The 20670-nt window shown below is 38.3% G+C and overlaps 1 long non-coding RNA gene across 6 annotated transcripts in view; it reads left to right on the top strand.

Moving 5' to 3' along the window:
• The window catches only part of LOC103016490 (uncharacterized), a 173294-nt gene that overhangs the window by 143774 nt on the left and 8850 nt on the right, over positions 1 to 20670 (top strand). For 4 of the 6 annotated variants that reach the window (XR_009009447.1, XR_009009446.1, XR_009009442.1 and 1 more), the window contains 3 exons: positions 6772 to 6814; positions 11426 to 11524; positions 11621 to 11710. This is a non-coding gene — a long non-coding RNA (uncharacterized LOC103016490). The remainder of the gene's footprint in view (positions 1 to 6771; positions 6815 to 11425; positions 11525 to 11620; positions 11711 to 20670) is intronic. The other 2 variants (XR_009009445.1, XR_009009444.1) reach the window with 2 other exon arrangements.

Here is a 20670-nt window from a genome sequence, read left to right as displayed (position 1 = left end):
AACTCTGCAAGCCAGAAGGGAGTGGCATGAAATACTTAAAGTGATGAAAGGGAAGAACCTACAACCAAGATTACTCTACCCAGCAAGGATCTCATTTAGATTTGATGGAGAAATCAAAAGCTTTACAGACAAGCAAAAGCTAAGAGAATTCAGCACCACCAAACCAGCTCTACAACAAATGCTAAAGGAACTTCTCTAAGTGGGAAACACAAGAGAAGAAAAGGACCTACAAAAACAAACCCAAAACAATTAAGAAAATGGTCATAGGAACATACATATCGATAATTACCTTAAACGTGAATGGATTAAATGCCCCAACCAAAAGACATAGACTGGCTGAATGGATACAAAAACAAGACCCATATATATGCTGTCTACAAGAGACCCACTTCAGACCTAGGGACACATACAGACTGAAAGTGAGGGGATGGAAAAAGATATTCCATGCAAATGGAAATCAAAAGAAAGCTGGAGTAGCTATACTCATATCAGATAAAATAGACTTTAAAATAAAGAATGTTACAAGAGACAAGGAAGGACACTACATAATGATCCAGGGATCAATCCAAGAAGAAGATATAACAATTATAAATATATATGCACCCAACATAGGAGCACCTCAATACATAAGGCAACTGCTAACAGCTATAAAAGAGGAAATCGACAGTAACACAATAATAGTGGGGGACTTTAACACCTCACTTACACCAATGGACAGATCATCCAAAATGAAAATAAATAAGGAAACAGAAGCTTTAAATGACACAATAGACCAGATAGATTTAATTGATATATATAGGACATTCCATCCAAAAACGGCAGATTACACGTTCTTCTCAAGTGCACACGGAACATTCTCCAGGATAGATCACATCTTGGGTCACAAATCAAGCCTCAGTAAATTTAAGAAAATTGAAATCATATCAAGCATCTTTTCTGACCACAATGCTATGAGATTAGAAATGAATTACAGGGAAAGAAACGTAAAAAAGACAAACACATGGAGGCTAAACAATACGTTACTAAATAACCAAGAGATCACTGAAGAAATCAAACAGGAAATAAAAAAATACCTAGAGACAAATGACAATGAAAACACGACGACCCAAAACCTATGGGATGCAGCAAAAGCGGTTCTAAGAGGGAAGTTTATAGCTATACAAGCCTACCTAAAGAAACAAGAAAAATCTCAAGTAAACAATCTAACTTTACACCTAAAGAAACTAGAGAAAGAAGAACAAACAAAACCCAAAGTTAGCAGAAGGAAAGAAATCATAAAGATCAGAGCAGAAATAAATGAAATAGAAACAAAGAAAACAATAGCAAAGATCAATAAAACTAAAAGTTGGTTCTTTGAGAAGATAAACAAAATTGATAAGCCATTAGCCAGACTCATCAAGAAAAAGAGGGAGAGGACTCAAATCAATAAAATCAGAAATGAAAAAGGAGAAGTTACAACAGACACCGCAGAAATACAAAACATCCTAAGAGACTACTACAAGCAACTTTATGCCAATAAAATGGACAACCTGGAAGAAATGGACAAATTCTTAGAAAGGTATAACCTTCCAAGACTGAATCAGGAAGAAACAGAAAATATCAACAGACCAATCACAAGTAATGAAATTGAAACTGTGATTAAAAATCTTCCAACAAACAAAAGTCCAGGACCAGATGGCTTCACAGGTGAATTCTATCAAACATTTAGAGAAGAGCTAACACCCATCCTTCTCAAACTCTTCCAAAAAATTGCAGAGGAAGGAACTCTCCCAAACTCATTCTATGAGGCCACCATCACCCTGATACCAAAACCAGACAAAGACACTACAAAAAAAGAAAATTACAGACCAATATCACTGATGAATATAGATGCAAAAATCCTCAACAAAATACTAGCAAACAGAATCCAACAACACATTAAAAGGATCATACACCACGATCAAGTGGGATTTATCCCAGGGATGCAAGGATTCTTCAACATACGCAAATCAATCAATGTGATACACCATATTAACAAATTGAAGAAGAAAAACCATATGATCATCTCAATAGATGCAGAAAAAGCTTTTGACAAAATTCAACACCCATTTCTGATAAAAACTCTCCAGAAAGTGGGCATAGAGGGAACCTACCTCAACATAATAAAGGCCATATATGACAAACCCACAGCAAACATCATTCTCAATGGTGAAAAACTGAAAGCATTTCCTCTAAGATCAGGAACGAGACAAGGATGTCCACTCTCACCACTATTATTCAACATAGTTCTGGAAGTCCTAGCCACGGCAATCAGAGAAGAAAAAGAAATAAAAGGAATACAAATTGGAAAAGAAGAAGTAAAACTGTCACTGTTTGCGGATGACATGATACTATACATAGAGAATCCTAAAACTGCCACCAGAAAACTGCTAGAGCTAATTAATGAATATGGTAAAGTTGCAGGATACAAAATTAATGCACAGAAATCTCTTGCATTCCTATACACTAATGATGAAAAATCTGAAAGAGAAATTATGGAAACACTCCCATTTACCATTGCAACAAAAAGAATAAAATACCTAGGAATAAACCTACCTAAGGAGACAAAAGACCTGTATGCAGAAAACTATAAGACACTGATGAAAGAAATTAAAGATGATACCAACAGATGGAGAGATATACCATGTTCTTGGATTGGAAGAATCAACATTTTGAAAATGAGTATACTACCCAAAGCAATCTACAGATTCAATGCAATCCCTATCAAATTACCAATGGCATTTTTTACGGAGCTAGAACAAATCATCTTAAAATTTGTATGGAGACACAAAAGACCCCGAATAGCCAAAGCAGTCTTGAGGCAAAAAAATGGAGCTGGAGGAATCAGACTCCCTGACTTCAGACTATACTACAAAGCTACAGTAATCAAGACAATATGGTACTGGCACAAAAACAGAAACATAGATCAATGGAACAAGATAGAAAGCCCAGAGATTAACCCATGCACCTATGGTCAACTAATCTATGACAAAGGAGGCAAAGATATACAATGGAGAAAAGACAGTCTCTTCAATAAGTGGTGCTGGGAAAACTGGACAGCCACATGTAAAAGAATGAAATTAGAATACTCCCTAACACCATACACAAAAATAAACTCAAAATGGATTAGAGACCTAAATATAAGACTGGACACTATAAAACTCTTAGAGGAAAACATAGGAAGAACACTCTTTGACATAAATCACAGCAAGATCTTTTTCGATCCACCTCCTAGAGTAATGGAAATAAAAACAAAACTAAACAAGTGGGACCTAATGAAACTTCAAAGCTTTTGCACAGCAAAGGAAACCATAAACAAGACGAAAAGACAACCCTCAGAATGGGAGAAAATATTTGCAAATGAATCAACGGACAAAGGATTAATCTCCAAAATATATAAACAGCTCATTCAGCTCAATATCAAAGAAACAAACACCCCAATCCAAAAATGGGCAGAAGACCTAAATAGACATTTCTCCAAAGAAGACATACAGACGGCCACGAAGCACATGAAAAGATGCTCAACATCACTAATTATTAGAGAAATGCAAATCAAAACTACAATGAGGTATCACCTCACTCCTGTTAGAATGGGCATCATCAGAAAATCTACAAACAACAAATGCTGGAGAGGGTGTGGAGAAAAGGGAACCCTCTTGCACTGTTGGTGGGAATGTAAATTGATACAGCCACTATGGAGAACAATATGGAGGTTCCTTAAAAAACTAAAAATAGAATTACCATATGACCCAGCAATCCCACTACTGGGCATATACCCAGAGAAAACCGTAATTCAAAAAGACACGTGCACCCGAATGTTCATTGCAGCACTATTTACAATAGCCAGATCATGGAAGCAACCTAAGTGCCCATCAACAGACGAATGGATAAAGAAGTTGTGGTACATATATACGATGGAATATTATTCAGCCATAAAAAGGAACGAAATTGAGTCATTTGTTGAGAAGTGGATGGATCTAGAGACTGTCATACAGAGTGAAGTAAGTCAGAAAGAGAAAAACAAATATCGTATGTTAATGCATGTATGTGGAACGTAGAAAAATGGTACAGATGAGCCAGTTTGCAGGGCAGAAGTTGAGACACAGATGTAGAGAATGGACATATGGACACCAAGGGGGGAAAACTGCGATGAGGTGGGGATGGTGATGTGCTGAATTGGGCGATTGGGATTGACATGTATACACTGATGTGTATAAAACTGATGCCTAATAAGAACCTGCAGTATAAAAAAACAAACAAAACAACTAATACTAAACTTTCATTGGGTTATTTGTATGGAAATATGTTAATATAAATGTTTCAGACATTACATGAAATTTCTAAAAATCCTATATTTGTATTTGTATGGAAATATGTATGGAAATATGTTAATATAAATGTTTCAGACATTACATGAAATTTCTAAAAATCTTATATTTGTATTTGTATGGAAATATGTATGGAAATATGTTAATATAAATGTTTCAGACATTACATGAAATTTCTAAAAATCTTATATTTGTATTTGTATGGAAATATGTATGGAAATATGTTAATATAAATGTTTCAGACATTACATGAAATTTCTAAAAATCTTATATTTGTATTTGTATGGAAATATGTATGGAAATATGTTAATATAAATGTTTCAGACATTACATGAAATTTCTAAAAATCTTATATTTGTATTTGTATGGAAATATGTATGGAAATATGTTAATATAAATGTTTCAGACATTACAGGAAACGTCTAAAAATCTTATATGTTCTGGTATAATGTTATAAGTAATAATCCTAGTTATTACTTTAAAATGTATATCTCAGAAATAACTAATTTTCTTGTCAACTGCATTATTATGAACTTTCATCAAATCTTTAACCATGGTCATTTTTAAGTCTTTTGTCATTTACAGACAGTTCTGGGTGTACTCTGATGATTTTGCAAATATGTTCCTATAAAAGAGTTTCATCTTCAAGAAATTCATGGAAAAGACTCTGACAAGTACAGGTTTCTGGTAACTGACTGTACTGCTGAACTGAATGAATAAGCATTTTCAGAACTCTAATGAAAAACTGATGAACTCATAAAAGTGCTAACAAAAGATCAAGATGAAAAAAAAGAAATTAATTACATGGGACTGAGTGAACTGATGAGGATGAGTATAATTTTTGTGACTTTCTGTCTGAATTAAAAAAAAAAAATCCCACAAGGACTCAGAGGAAAAGAATATACAAATCAATTTTCACTGCAAAGTAAAGGAGCTGTTACAGTGGAGGATTACTGGACTGAATGTCAATATTATGACATAGTATAAGTGTGTTTCATGTTTGGTAATTGCAATCATTGTTGCTTTTGTTGTGGTCATCCATGTACAATGCTTGGTGTCAGTCTATCTATCTCTTGTAAAAATAAAATACGGTGTGTGTGTGTGGAAAAAAAAAAAAAAAAAAAAGAAGGTGCCCTAGCGCTGGGCAGGCCAGCGGGCTCGCAGTTCAAAGGGTGACGCTTCGGCTTCTGGAGCGCACGCGCTCGGTGTCTCCACCTGCTGGTACCGTGGTCCATATTTTAGGGGTGAATTAAAGTGTGCGATGGCGTTTTATTTTTATTTTTTAAAAACATTAACAAGTAAAATTAGGTCAGGTATACCCAAGGGAATCTCAAAAGAATAGTTGAAGAGTATGCATAAAACTTTGAGAATTAACAATAATTTGGTGATAAAAGGAACCTCTGTTGATCCGGGCGTAAAATAATAATAATTTTTACATGAAAGACCTAAATTCTAATTTATTTCTTTGAAACATCATTTATGTAACAAATTTTAGTAAAGGATCTGTTAACACACATTTATTTGTATGAATTCAAGCACACCTATATATGCAAACATATAAATAGGTGATAATTTAAAGTTTCTGAAAATACCATTATCCTATATATAGACCTGTGATCTGTGAAATCATTAAACCTAGTATAATCAACATTTAGAATAATTAGTATCTTTAATTAAAGTAAGCAACCTTTTTTTTTTTTCTTTAGACAGAAGAGATGCCCAGAGGACAGAAAGTTTAAAACCACCCAGCTTTTCTTTTTGTAATAGTAAATATTTATATCCTAATATTTTAACATATTGAAATGGCAAAAATACAAGGTATTCTAACTCTAGCAAAGCTGACTCCACAGGTCCTGTGCCTATGTGTGCATTTGATTTGTCAGTGCCTTTGAGTCAATGACTCCCGGGAACATACCTGTGATTGAATAAACTGGGCTTATTACTGGTTGCATCGAGGGAGAACACACAGCTGTGGTGTGCCAGAGGGTGTCTCAGTAAGAGACTGTTATAAAATAACGATGATAGAATTTGGTCTTTTGTTGGGTGATTTGGGGAAGGTCTATGGAAGTGAAGGGTTTGCTCTGGATTAGGTGTTGTTAGAAAGCAGGGCCAATTCTATAATTGGGTATTTTTGTGGATATACAAACACATAATCAGGTGGTAATTTAAAGTTTATACATACAGCTCTAAAATGTAATTTAACTGCCCGTTTACTAAATAAAACAATATATAGATCATATTACATTCATTATGTGAATGAACTGCAACAACTTTTAAAAATAAACACAGAAAATCAAGTAGAATCTCTCTCTGTAATTCTTGTACTTAGTGTAATCAACTATCTATATGAATTATTGTAATCAACTATCTATATTAATTATTATCTTTAATTGAAGTAATCATTCTTTTCTTTCTTTTTCTGTAGACATAAGTGACACCTAGAGGACAGAAAGTTAAAAACCATCCAGGTAATTTTTTTGGGTGAGCATTATCTCATATTAATTAAAAATTTTGAGAAGGCAAGTACAAATATATATGTATTATCATCCAAAGGCATTTGCATATTTTAAATCACTGATAATTTAAGAAATAAGGGGTCAATTAAAATAAAGGCTTGTAAACAGTGTTTTATATCTTTTTTTTTTTTCTTTAAGTAAGAATGTGCCTTTGAAATGAATGTGTTTTGCTGTCCTTATGTTTATCTCACTTCAAGGAGAAATGAAGACTTTCTTATGAAAGGAATGTCTGAGGCTGAGCTGATTTGCACCAATAGGAATTCTTCTCAATACTACTTCTTGTTTGCCTAAACTGAGACATATGTAAGATTTATGTGAGGAAAAAAAACAAAAACAGAACTCAAATACACTTTATCTCAACTGTTCTTTCTTCTTATGAGTTTGAACTGGGTAAGAATAACCTAAGCTGTGTATGTGAAAAGGAGGTCATATTTACACATTGTTTCCAAGAGTTACTTCTTATTGCTAGTTAAAGCAAACATAGTTGAAAATTATATATATGTGTACAGACAAGCTGTAAAGAAGAAATCAAGTTCAGAATCAAACTTTCCTCTCTAAAAAAAATTCTTAATGACTGTAAGAATTAACAGAGTTGAACCCAGGCTCTGTCTGAGGCAAATCAATGAGAACTACATGTTCTTCTAAACTGCACTTCTTACTTTGAGGTAGACCATATTAACAAATCAAACCAGCATATTTGAAAGCATGCAGTGCAAGTGTAAGCAAGTTCAAAAGTATACATAGTTCTCAGAATTACATTCTTACCATGAGTTACAAGGAATCTCAATAAAACCAGAGTATAACTGTACAAGATTTCATATTCAAACTCATCTTGATGATGGCAAGGCTCACGTCAGGGCCAAGGTCATAATAGGGATTAGGGTCTGTATCAGGGTCAGTGTCAGGCTCTGGTCAGGGTCAGGGTATTGATTAGATATTTAAGCATGACAGAGTGTCAGGCTCAGGATGAGGGTAGGGTTCAGTTCAGGGTGAGGTTAGTAATGAGGGTCAGGAGAGGATCACAGACAGGATGAGGGTGAGGTTCAGGGTCACTGTCATGGTGAGTGTGACCTTCGGGTCACAGAAAGGATCAGGATCAGTTTCAGGTTCAGAATCAGGGTTAAAGTGTGTGTCAGGGTCAAAATAAGAGTCGTGGTCAGTGAAAAGTTTATTCTCAGAGTGAAGGCAGAGCTCAGAGTCAGGGTGAGGAGTGTACTATTAGGTCAGTGTCAGGGTGATAAGGTCAGGTTGAGAATCAAGGTTACTCTTGGGTTCACTGTAAGAATCAGAGGTAGAGGGAGGCCAAATAAGGGTCAAAGTTTGGGTGAAGTTTAGTGTCAGTTTCAGAAACAAGATGAGTATTAAGATCAAGGACAAGGTGAGAATGTAGGGTCATTGTTTAGGGGAGAATCAGGGTGAGGATCAGAGTCAGGTTCAGTATCAGCGTGGCATAAGAGTGAAGGTGTAGGGGCTTCCCTGGTGACTCAGTGGTTGGGAGTCCGCCTGCCAATGCTGGGGACACGGGTTCGAGCCCTGGTTCAGGAGGAGCCCACATGCTGCAGAGCAACTGAGCCCGTGAGCCACAACCGCTGAGCCCATGTGCCACAACTACTGAAGCCCGTGTGCCTAGAGCCCGTGCTCTGCAACAAAAGAAGCCACTGCAATGAGAGGCCTGCGCACCGCAACGAGGAGTAGCCCCCGCTCGCCGCAACTAGAGAAAGCCCTCGCGCAGCAATGAAGACCCAACACAGTCAAAAATAAAAAAAAAAATAAATTTATATATTTAAAAAAAAGAGTGAAGGTGTATATGATCAGGGTGAGGGTCATGATCGGAGTCAAGGTAGGGTGAGGGTGAGCTCCAGGGTGAAGGTAGTATAATGGTTAGGGTGAGCATCAGAGTCAAGATCTGGGTATTGGTCAGGGTCAGGATGAGTATCAAGTAAGGTACAAGGGTGAGGAGGTCAGAGACACTGTCAGGATATGCCATCCATATCCCCTATTACACTGTGAGCATTACAATGTCAGAGAATGAAACTTAATCATCTCTGTATCCCCATCCCTAGTTTAGCACCTGGCACATAGTAGTCATGCAATGTGTTGGAAAGAAGTAAAATAAGGGATACTCTACCCAGTTTACGTACCTCTTTCCCCTGTGTCTGAATTTTTAATCAATAATGAGATAATTGACCTAATGATACAGTGCTAGAACTGCTTGTCTTACAACTGGAAACTTTAATGAAAATGTCAGGACCAGTTATTTGATGGAATATCAAAAGCAGCCATGCCATTTACTCTGGCACCTTCATGCTTTTGGATGCTCAGAGTTTTCTGTTTTCCAAAGCACTTATTAAAATGCTGATGCCCCAAGAACATATCGTCTGTTTTGTTCACCACTATATCATGTCATCAAGGACGTTGCTTTTTCGTTGCTGTCCTCCTTGAGTGAGAACAGTGACTGGGACATAGTTGGACTTCAGTGAAGAATAGTTGAAGGAATGACTTTCTTGTACCAATTCTTACTGACTGCTGCTGTCTGCTGGCAGCAGTTTGTTGAGCAGTGTGATGCTGTTCCAGCAGTAGATTAGCAATGTGTGCCATGAGCACAATAAGACAAAGTGAGGGCTTTTCTAATATGTTTGCCATGAATACGTTAAACCACTCTTCTTGCCTTAGCTATCAGCTAACATTTTGGAAAGTTAGCTGACTGCAGAGAGGAAGACTGTGGTACTAGGAGGTGGGGAAGGGTATTGACCAGGGGGACTAAAGGTGCTGTGAGATGGCAATGAGAATTCTGGAAAACAGATTCTGCTGCTTCCGTGTTTGGCTGAGTACTTTGCCGGAAACAGAAGAATTTCAAGCTTTTTTTATCCACTAGCTTTTTATTCGTTTTATTTAGTTTTTCCACAGATTAAGAGGTTAGGTTGTACAATGCAACAGTGTTTTAACATTTCACTAATTGAATGAAGCTAGCCATGTGCAACGAAAAGGTTTTCATGTTTATTTATCGAGATTGTGCATACACTCTGTTAATTTCACAGTCTTTGCACATGTATTCCTCCCTGAATTAGAGAGGAAAAAGCGTTGCTGAGGCTCAGAGATAAAGGAGTGATTTTAAAGAACAAAGAAATGGATTTAAAATTCCCCGTCCCCAGAATCTTATATCTTTCTCTGGTTAGGAAGCAGATGCACTCATCGTTTTTCCAAAGCTAGGTTATCTCAAGGCTTTGTGTCCAAGTTCAGAATGGGGGTGTCTGCAGGTATTTTATTAAGAGCTTGAAGAGAATTTGAGGGGTGGAGAGAGACTTTTTATAGCATAAGTACAAAGGATCTTATACTTCTCCCTACTCAAAATTACAATGTGGACTATGTCAGGGCTGGCTGAAGGAGCAGTCATTTGCATGTGCAATGGAGCAACGCTTTGTTGCATTTGTGAGGGGCAGTTGAGTTTTCTGTCGTGTTGTCACAGATGCAGTTTGGGGCATGAGAACTCACTGCCTAACGTGGTCTTCTTACTTCCCACCTTCATGATCAGAGGAGGCAGACCGTTGCCCTGTACAAGAATTATTCATTTATTCATCCAACGTGTATTTAGCCCTGGACCAGCACTCAGGTTACAGAACCAAATAAGGTCACTTGTTCCTAACGGCATCTGTCTTAATTTCTTCTAAAATAGACCCTGAGACAAAGACTTGGGTGCAGGTAGTTTTTTGGGGGGAGACAATTCCTGGAAAGCACAAATGAGAAAGTGGAAAAAGTGAGACAGAAAAGGGGGAAAAGGCAATAAAGTGTGCATAAAACAGCAGTTTAGGGCTGGAAGCAACTAGGGCTCAGTTCTCCTGGGGAACCTCTGAGAAACAATGCGGAAAACGTACAAAATCTCCCTATTAGAGTGAGGGCTGGGGCATTGATTTACCCACATATATTGATGGTTCCAGCAAAGCTCCCAGCCCAGGAGAGAGCACTCAGGTGGAGGATGAGAAACACTGATTCCTGAGTTGAGATGTTGTCGGTGTGCCAGGGACTGTTTACCATAGCTACAGGTGAACCAGGGGGATATGGGGCAGTGCATCAGTAGCATTTACTACAAAATCCTCGCTTTCTCTGCTCCAAGGCAGGGTCCATTTTGGAGGCAACAAACTTCAGACTGAGATAGAGCAAGGGCCGCCATGTAAGGCTGTGTAGGTTGTGCACTGTACCACTCCAAGGTTTGCCACTTGCATAGAATGCAGTGTAATTATTGTCCCCCAGAGCTGTGCAATGAAAAATCTGTGAAACATTCACATGAATTACATTGTGATTGGCACCCCTTGGAGCCATGCAGCACCTAGTCTGCAAAGCTGTACACACAGTTTCTCTTACAAAAAAATCCTCCTGGGAAGGGTAGATATTATTTTTGGAAGAGTGAGTAAATTATTGTAAAGCATTAGACAGAGGACATTTCAGAAAAAAAGGACTTCAGTTAATATGTTTGTATCAGCCCAGTGATAGTTATAGATTCTAAATGGCTATCAGACTTGAGATCCAGAAGGCTTTGCCTAACAGCATCTTTTCTTAACTTTTTAGATGGATACAGACCACACACACGGCATCTGCACCTCACTGGGAGGCCCAACTGCTACCCAAATTCACAGCCCTCTGGGCTTCCTCACCTACACAGGACAGGTATACCTGCCGTGCATACAAGGTATAGGTGTGTCACATTAGCTCAGAGAATTTGCAGTCTCAGTTTCCTACCATTTCTTTCTTTCTTTTTTTTAGGTAAGAAATGGATTTATTTAGAAAGAAACACACTCCACAGACAGAGTGTGGACCATCTCAGAAGGCGAATGAGCCTCAAAATATGCTGTGGTTAGTTTTTATGGGCTGGGTAATTTCATAGGCTAATGAGTGGGAGGATTGTTCCAATTATTTTGGGGAAGGGGTGGGAATTTCCAGGAATTGGGCCACCACCCACTTTTTGACCTTTTATGGTTGGCCTCAGAACTGTCATGGTGCCAGTGGGTGTGTCATTTAGCATGCTAATGTACTACAATGAGCATATAATGAGGCTCAAGGTCTACTGGAAGTCAAATCTTCTGCCATCTTGGACCCAGTTGGTTCTAACCAGTCTTTGTCATGTCCTATGGCTATATCATTGTTTTAAAGATTGTGCCCTACCCCCTTCCCTCCTGTTTCACTACTGTATATAAAATAGATAACCAATAATGACCTACTGTATAGCACAGGGAACTCTATTCTGTAATGACCTATATGGGAAAAGAATCTGAAAAAGAATGTATATATGTATATGTACAAGTGATTCACCCTGCCGTACACCTGAAACTAATACAACAGTATAAATCAACCACATTCCAGTAAAATTTTTAAAAAATAAAATAAAATATAAATTTCCTTCCATGAAATAATAAACTCAAATGAAATAATAATCTCAAATGTCTACTTTACATAGATATTCTCTAGCAAAGGTTGGCAAACTACAGACTTTGGGCTGAATCCAGCCTGCTGCCTGATTTTGTACAGCCTACAGCTAATATGGTTTTTACATTTTAAGTGACTCTACCATTTCTTTAGACCATTCTAGTCCAGTGTGGTCCCAACAATTAGCGGTTTTACAGTAAATGAGGCATATGCAACCTTACACATGTATCCTAATTTGTCATTTCCAATGAGACAGAACTACAAGAAGACAGACTCTGAATTTGTTTCAAAGGCTGATCCTGGTTCAGCCCAGGGCCTGATGCAGTATTCTACATGATTTACTTGTAATATTCTGCATGATTCTTTGATGAATAAGAACACAATGCATATAAAACAATGGCCCCCATCTCCAAATTGCTGCCCAAAGCAATTGACAAATGGTATAAACTTTCATATAAACAAATGCATAGTTAAAACCAAGTCTTTTTAAAATCACAAATGTTTCATTGTTAATTGTAAAATATTTGAGAAAGAAGATAGGCACACAATATACATTTTGGAAATATATTTCTTGCCTTAATTTTAAATCTTGATCATAAGTTCTGTCCCAATTTTCTTGTCTACCTAAGCTTTCTTTTAGAGGACTATTTTAGAAGTTGAGGAGAAATACAGGTGGAAAAGAAAGGTGGCATAATAGATCATCTACTATTGCTATTGATCAACTGTTGAACAGAAGTAGTTCTATTTTTCATGAATTAAAAATTCATTATATGCAAGCATAAAGTAAGCATACTATGAGTACTTGCGTAAGCAGGGTACTTTCTGAGTACTTACCGAGGATAAATCTTATATTACATAGGAAAACACTTTATAATTATAACACTATAGAAAAATCACTTTGTTTCTGAGGGATTACTCAACTGTATTCTTGTTTTTTTGAAGCTTATTTTTAATGATTCTTTCTCTAGATTTACTAAGGTAAAATTTAGGTTCTTCTTTAATCTTCTCTTTTTATATCTGCAAGCAACATATATTCTCACTGATCATCACAATGACTTTTAAAAAGAGAGATGATTACCTGCTTTTGTGAAACGACCAATCTATATTGCCAACTGGGTCACAGCAAAACTGATTTCTCATTGCCCTGGTTGGATACAGCTGTGCTTCTGAGCAAGCTCTTTTCTGGAACGGATACCTTGGCAAGCCAACGGCAGTGAACTCTGGGAGGGGCAGGGATCAGGGAAATTAGGATAAGGATTGTTATATGGATTCCGTACGCTCTTTGCCAGGAGCACATACTGTGTTTTTGACATCGTTTGTTTTCCAACTCTCAAAAGTAGGGGAGGAATGTTTTTCTGGAGGAAAGGACACCTGAAGATTCCCATAGCATTACAAACCCTCTAGAATTGGTCTCCAGAAGTCTTGGCTGCCAGATGAAGCTTCCCAATGTACACCAGCTTTGCTATAGGACTGAAGATGCAACTGTGTCTTCATTCCCTACTTCATTCCCTTCCTCCCTTTCTCTCTCCTCTCTCTTTTTTTTCCTTTTTTTAACATCTTTATTGGAGTATAATTGCTTTACAGTGTTGTGTTAGTTTGTGCTGTATAACAAAATAAATCAGCTATATGCATACGTATATCCCCATATACCCTCCCTCTTGCGTCTCCCTCCCACCCTCCTTATCCCACCCCACTGGATGCAAAGCACTGAGGTGATTTCCCTGTGCCATGCGGCTGCTTCCCACTAGCTAGCTATTTTACATTTGGTAGTGTACATATGTCAATGCTATTCTCTCACATCGTCCCAGCTTACCCTTCGCCCTCCATGTGTCCTCAAGTCCATTCTCTACATCTATGTTGTTATTCCTGTCCTGCCCCTAGGTTCATCAGAATATTTTTTTTTTTTTTTAGATTCCATATATATGTGTTAGCATACGGTTATTTGTTTTTCTCTTTCTGACTTACTTAACTCTGTATGACAGACTCTAGATCCATCCACCTCACTACAAATAACTCAATTTCGTTTCTTTTTATGGCTGAGTAATATTCTATTGTATATATGTGCCACATCTTCTTTATCCATTCATCTGTCGATGGACACTTAGGTTGCTTCCATGTCCTGGCTATTGTATATAGTGCTGCAATGAACATTGTGGTACATGACTCTTTTTGAATTATGGTTTTCTCGGGGTACATGCCCAGTAGTGGGATTGCTGCGTTGTGTGGCAGTTATATTTTTAGTTTTTTAAGGAACCTCCATACTGTTCTCCATAGTGGCTGTACCAATTTAAATTCCCACCAACAGTGCAAGAGGGTTCCCTTTTCTCCACACCCTCTCCAGCATTTATTGTTTGTAGATTTTTTGATGATGGCCATTCTGACTGATGTGAGGTGATACCTCATTGTAGTTTTGATTTGCATTTCTTTAATGACTGGTGATGTTGAGCATCTTTTCAGGTGTTTGTTGGCAATCTGTATATCTTCTTTGGAGAAATGTCTATTTAGGTCTTCTGCCCATTTTTGGATTGGGTTGTTTGTTTTTTTGATATTGAGCTGCATGAGCTGCTTGTATATTTTAGAGATTAATCCTTTGTCAGTTGCTTCGTTTGAAAATATTTTCTCCCATTCTGTGGGTTGTCTTTTCGTCTTGTTTATGGTTTCCTTTGCTGCGCAAAAGCTTTCAAGTTTCATTAGGTCCCATTTGTTTATTTTTGTTTTTATTTCCATTTCTCTAGGAGGTGGGTCAAAAAGGATATTGCTGTGATTTATGTCATAGAGTGTTCTGCCTATGTTTTCCTCTAAGAGTTTGATAGTGTCTGGCCTTACATTTAGGTCTTTAATCCATTTTGAGTTTACTTTTGTGTATGGTGTTAGGGAGTGTTCTAATTTCATTCTTTTACATGTAGCTGTCCAGTTTTCCAAGCACCACTTATTGAAGAGGCTGTCTTTTCTCCATTGTATATTCTTGCCTCCTTTATCAAAGATGAGGTGACCACAGGTGCGTGGGTTTATCTCTGGGCTTTCTATCCTGTTCCATTGATCTATATTTCTGTTTTTGTGCCAGTACCATACTGTCTTGATTACAGTAGCTTTGTAGTATAGTCTGAAGTCCGGGAGCCTGATTCCTCCAGCTCCATTCTTCTTTCTTAAGATTGTTTTGGCTTCGGAGTCTTTTGTGTTTCCATACAAATTGTGCAATATTTTGTTCTAGTTCTGTGAAAAATGCCACTGGTAGTTTGATCGGGATTGCATTGAACCTGTAGATTGCTTTGGGTAGTATAGTCATTTTCACAATGTTGATTCTTCCTATCCAGGACCACAGTATATCTCTCCATCTGTTTGTATCGTCTTTTATTTCTTTCATCAGTGTCTTATAGTTTTCTGCATACAGGTCTTTTGTCTCCCTAGGTAGGTTTATTCCCAGGTATTTTATTCTTTTTGTTGCAGTGGTAAATGGGAGTGTTTCCTTAATTTCTCTTTCAGATTTTTCATCATTAGTGTATAGGAATGCAAGAGATTTCTGGCATTAATTTTTTATCCTGCTACTCTACCAAATTCATTGATTAGCCCTAGTGGTTTTCTGGTAGCATCTTTAGGGTCCTCTATGTGTAGTATCATGCCATCTGCAAACAGTCACAGTTTTACTTCTTCTTTTCCTGTTTGGATTCCTTTTATTTCTTTTTCTTCTCTGATTGCTGTGCCTAAAAATTCCAAAACTATGTTGAATAATAGTGGTGAGAACGGGCAAACTTGTCTTGTTCTTGATCTTAGAGGAAATGGTTTCAGTTTTTCACCATTGAGGACGATGTTGGCTGTGGGTTTGTCATATATGGCCTTTATTATGTTGAGGTAGCTTCCCTCTATGCCTACTTTCTGGAGAGTTTTTATCATAAATGGGTGTTGAATTTTGTCAAAAGCTTTTTCTGCATTATTGAGATTATCATATAGTTTTTCTCCTTCAGTTTGTTAATATGGTGTATCACATTGATTGATTTGCATATATCTAAGAATCCTTGCATTCCTGGGATAAACCCCACTTGATCATGGTGTATGATCCTTTTAATGTGCTGTTGGATTCTGTTTGCTAGTATTTTGTTGAGGATTTTTGCATCTATGTTCATCAGCGATACTGGCCTGTAGTTTTCTTTTTTGTGACATCTTTGTCTGGTTTTGGTATCAGGTTGATGGTAGCCTCATAGAATGAGTTTGGGAGTGTTCCTCCCTCTGCTATATTTTGGAAGAGTTTGAGAAGGATAGGTGTTAGCTCTTCTCTAAATGTTTGATAGAATTCACCTGTGAAGCCATCTGGTCCTGGGCTTTTGTTTGTTGGAAGATTTTTTTTTTTTTTAGAAATTCACGTTCTTTTATTTATTTATTTATTTATTTATGACTGTGTTGAGTCTTCGTTTCTGTGCGAGGGCTTTCTCTAGTTGCGGCAAGTGGAGACCACTCCTCATCGCGGTGCGCGGGCCTCTCACCATCGCGGCCTCTCTTGTTGCGGAGCACAGGCTCCAGACGCGCAGGCTCAGTAATTGTGGCTCACGGGCCCAGCTGGTCCGCGGCATGCGGGATCTTCCCAGACCAGGGCTCGAACCCGTGTCCCCTGCATTGGCAGGCAGACTCTCAACCACTGCGCCACCGGGGAAGCCCTGTTGGAAGATTTTTAATCACAGTCTCAATTTCAGTGCTTGTGATTGGTCTGTTTATACTTTCTGTTTTTCCTAGTTCAGTCTCAGAAAGTTGTGGTTTTCTAAGAATGTGTCCATTTCTTCCAGGTTGTCCATTTTATTGGCATATAGTTGCTTGTAGTAATCTCTCATGATCCTTTGTATTTCTGCAGTGTCACTTGTTACTTCTCTTTTTTCATTTCTGATTCTGTTGATTTGAGTCTTCTCCCTTTTTTTCTTGATGAGTCTGGCTAATGGTTTATCAGTTTTGTTTATCTTCTCAAAGAACCAGCTTTTAGTTTAATTGGTCTTTGCTATTGTTTCCTTCATTTCTTTTCCATTTATTTCTGATCTGATCTTTCTGAATTCTTTCCTTCTGCTAACTTTGGGGGTTTTTTTGTTCTTCTTTCTCTAATTGCTTTAGGTGTAAGGTTAGGTTGTTTATTTGAGATGTTTCTTGTTTCTTGAGGTAGGATTGTATTGCTATAAACGTCCCTCCTAGAACTGCTTTTGCTGCATCCCATAGGTTTTGGGTCATCATGTTTTCATTGTCATTTGTTTCTAGGTATTTTTTGATTTCCTCTTTGATGTCTTCAGTGATCTCTTGGTTATTTAGTAGCGTATTGTTTAGCCTCCATGTGTTCGTATTTTTTACAGATTTTTTTCCTGTAATTGATATCTAGTCTCATAGCATTGTGGTCGGAAACAATACTTGATACGATTTCAATTTTCTTAAATTTACCAAGGCTTGATTTGTGACCCAAGATATGATCTATCCTGGAGAATGTTCCTTGAGCACTTGAGAAGAAAGTGTATTCTGTTGTTTTTGGATGGAATGTCCTATAAATATCAATTAAGTACATCTTGTTTAATGTGTCATTTAAAGCTTGTGTTTCCTTATTTATTTCCATTTTGGATGATCTGTCCATTGGTGAAAGTGGGGTGTTAAAGTCCCCTGCGATGATTGTGTTACTGTCGATTTCCCCTTTTATGGCTGTTAGCACTTGCCTTATGTATTGAGGTGCTCCTATGTTGGATACATAAATATTTACCATTGTTATATCTTCTTCTTGGATTGATCCCTTGATCGTTATGTAGTGTCTTTCTTTGTCTGTTGTAATAGTCTTTATTTTAAAGTCTATTTTTTCTGATATGAGAATTGCTACTGCAGCTTTCTTTTGATTTCCATTTGCATGGAATATCTTTTTCCATTCCCTCACTTTCAGTCTGCATGTGTCCCTAGGTCTGAAGTGGGTCTCTTGTAGACAGCATATGTATGGGCCTTGTTTTTGTATCCATTCAGCCAGTCAATGTCTTTTGGTTGGAGCGTTTAATCCATTTACGTTTAAGGTAATTATTGATATGTATGTTCCTATTACTATTTTCTTAACTGTTTTGGGTTTGTTTTTGTAGGTCTTTTCCTTCTCTTGTGTTTCCTGTCTAGAGACGTTCCTTTAGCATTTGTTGTAAAGCTGGTTTGGTTGTGCGGAATTCTCTTAACTTTTGTTTATCTGCAAAGGTTTTAATTTCTCCATCGAATCTGAATGAGATCCTTGCTGGGCAGAGCAATCTTGTTGTAGGTTTTTCCCTTTCATCACTTTAAGTATGTCCTGCCAGTCCCTTCTGGCTTGCAGAGTTTCTGCTGAAAATCAGCTGTTAACTTTATGGGGATTCCCTTAAATATTATTTGTTGCTCTTCCCTTGCTGCTTTTAATATTTTTTCTTTGTATTTAATTTTTGATAGTTTGATTAATATGTGTCTCAGCATGTTTCTCTTTGGATTTATCCTGTATGGTACTGTCTGTGCTTCCTGGACTTGATTGACTATTTCCTTTCCCATGTTAGGGAAGTTTTCAATTATAATCTCTTCAAATATTTTCTCAGACCCTTTCTTTTTCTCTTCTTCTTCTGGGACCCCTATAATTTGAATGTTGGTGTGTTTAATGTTGTCCCAGAGGTCTCTGAGACTGTCCTCAATTCTTTTCATTCTTTTCTTTATTATGCTCCCTGGCAGTGATTTCCACCATTTAATCTTCCAGCTCACTCATCCATTCTTCTGCCTCAGTTTTTCTCTTATTGATTCCTTCTAGAGTATTTTTAATTTCAGTAATTGTGTTGTTCATCACTGTTTGTTTGCTCTTTAGTTCTTCTAGATCCTTGTTAAATGTTTCTTGTATTTTCTCCATTCTGTTTCTGAGATTTTGGATCATCTTTACTATCATTACTGTGAATTCTTTTTCAGGTAGGTTGCCTATTTCATCTTCATTTATTTGGTCTTGTAGGTTTTTACCTCGTTCCTTCATCTGTAACGTATTTTTTTGTCATTTCATTTTTTTTCTTTTCTTTGATGGCTGGTGCTGTATTCCTGTCTTACTGGTTGTTTGGCCTGAGACGTCCATCACTGGAGTTTGCAGGCAGTTAGATAGAGCTGGGTCTTGGTGCTGAGGTGAGGACCTCCGGGAAGCCTCCCTCTGATTGATATTCCCTGGGATCTGAGGTTCTCTGTTAGTCCAGCAGTTTGGACTTGGAGCTCCCACCACAGGAGCTCGGGCCTGACCTCTGGCCTGGGAACCAAGATATCATATTGTAAGCTTCTTGGTGCGGTATTAAAAAAAAAAAAAAAAAAAGGAGGAAAGAAAGAAAGAAAAAAAGGAGCAGTACAATATCAAAGAATAAAAAATAAAATAAAATTAGAAAGATAAAAAATATATTAGGAAAAATAAAACTATAATTGAAACAACTGCAACAAGGTAAAATAAAACCACAACAGAAAAAAGAAAAAAAAAGGGGGGTGGGGAACAAGCCAAAAGGAGAGATCATTAACGAAGTGTAAAGAATAAAATAAAATTAGAAAAATAAAAGATTTATTAGGAAAAATAAAAATATAAAGGAATCAACAACAATGAATCAACAAGGTAAAACAGAACCACAATCTAAAAGAGGAAAAAAGAAAAGAAAAGAAAAAAAAAATCCTTGGCATGGGGTGGAGTTTAGGCAGGGGTGGAAGCTAGGCAGGGGTTGAAGTTAGGCAGGGGTGGGGCCTGGGCGGGGTGATGTTCAAGCGTGGGTTGGGGGTCTCTGCTTAGGACCTGCACGGAAGGGGAGAGGCAGCACGTGGAAAGGAGGGCCTCTGGAGTGTGGAGTTCCGGAGTTTGGAGGTAGGGCCCTGGGGGAGGGTGTGTGGGTGGGGTTTAGGCCCCGCCCATTGGAGGGGGTCTCAGAGGGGGTCTCCGAGTGCAGAGGTGGGCCTTGTGTGGGGGTGTAGGGGTGGGGCTTGGGCTCTGCAGGGCAGGAGGGAGGCTCTGAGGGCAGAGGGTTAGGTCCGGGAGCCCAACAGGCTTCCCGGTGCCTAAGTGGACAGGGAAAGCACTGGCCCCATTCCTTTCCGTTCCTTCGTGCCCCTCCCCCACTGTCTCCCCCAGGGTCTCCCCTGGCGCTGTGGGTGGGTCCCGCTGGCTGTAGAAACTCCTCCCCTCCCCCAGCCGCCCCTCAGGGGTGCTGGTCCCATAGGTCCGGCCTTTACTTTTGCTTCCCCCTCTCTCCCTCCCACTCTCTCAGGACCCGCACAGCTGGAGGGGGCCTTGGTGGGCAGAGGATCAGGCCTGGGATCTCAGGAGGTTCCTGGGGGCCCAAGTGGGCAGGGGAAACCTGGCCACACTCCCTTTTGATCCTCTGCCTTCCCAATGGTTCCCCAATTTCCCCCTTTGGGCGTGGGATCCCTTC

This window comes from Balaenoptera acutorostrata, chromosome 10 (assembly GCF_949987535.1).
Source record: "Balaenoptera acutorostrata chromosome 10, mBalAcu1.1, whole genome shotgun sequence".
NCBI classification, from domain to species: Eukaryota; Metazoa; Chordata; class Mammalia; order Artiodactyla; family Balaenopteridae; genus Balaenoptera; species Balaenoptera acutorostrata.
Note: the sequence above shows the minus strand (reverse complement) of the source record. Positions and strands in the feature narration are given on the sequence as shown.